We start from the raw sequence: 932 nt of genomic DNA, 5'->3' as shown, positions 1-932 counted from the left end.
AATGATTTCCTGCTTTCCCCAGTCTAAGCATTAATTTAAAACACACCTTACTGGGAAAAAAGTGAGAAATGTGTTAACATAGCTACATTCTGCAGTGAATGGGTACAATTTCTAACATACAGATTTATACACCAAGTTGACACAGTACCGTAAAAAACCTTGCAACTTCTACTACAGTAGAAAAACCATGACCTCTTTATTACTCTTTTCATTTCTGATGGCAACAATACTCCATCTGGTGGCTTATACTATGCTTGCTAAACTAATGTTTATATTATAACTACTGGTACTACAGACAGGTACTACATAAATGCATCCTATATTTAAAGCTGTATGCACGAGCTGAAAGCAATTGAGCTGAACTTTAGTCTTTCCTTTTTGGGGTTTCCTGACTTGCATCTTCCTGATTTTTTTGCTGTAACATCGGTGATGCTATGCCCAAAATTAAGGAAGTTATGATGGATGAAGGGTTTTAAGCATACTCTCTCCAAAGTTACAGTACTCTCTCTGAGGCTAGATATATTTTCAAAAGACCTAAAAATAAGAAATTGATTAAACTACAACAAATAATAATAGATCACTTATTTCTAGGTTTCTGTTTTCTACAGTGAGACCACAGTTAACACCCACAGGCACTGTATCTTTAGAATAAAGCAGTTTTATGAACAGAGCTAAATGGGATCCAGTCCCGCTTGCTGACATTGGTAAGCATAGCCTGTCAACACAAAACTGTGGTGGGTTGACCTTGGCTGGCTGCCAGACTCCCAGCCAGATGCTCTCTCACTCCTGCTCCTCAGAAGGAAGCAGGGTGGAGGAGAATGAAGTGAAAAAGCACATAACATGAGATCAAGACAGGGAGATCAGTTACCAGTGACTGTCATGGGCAAAACAGACTCAACTTGGGGAAAAATATTCTATTGCAAATTAAAATA

The sequence above is a fragment of the Buceros rhinoceros genome, unplaced genomic scaffold (assembly GCF_000710305.1).
Source record: "Buceros rhinoceros silvestris isolate BGI_N320 unplaced genomic scaffold, ASM71030v1 scaffold10369, whole genome shotgun sequence".
Classification (NCBI taxonomy): domain Eukaryota; kingdom Metazoa; phylum Chordata; class Aves; order Bucerotiformes; family Bucerotidae; genus Buceros; species Buceros rhinoceros.
This window is presented reverse-complemented; position numbering follows the sequence as displayed.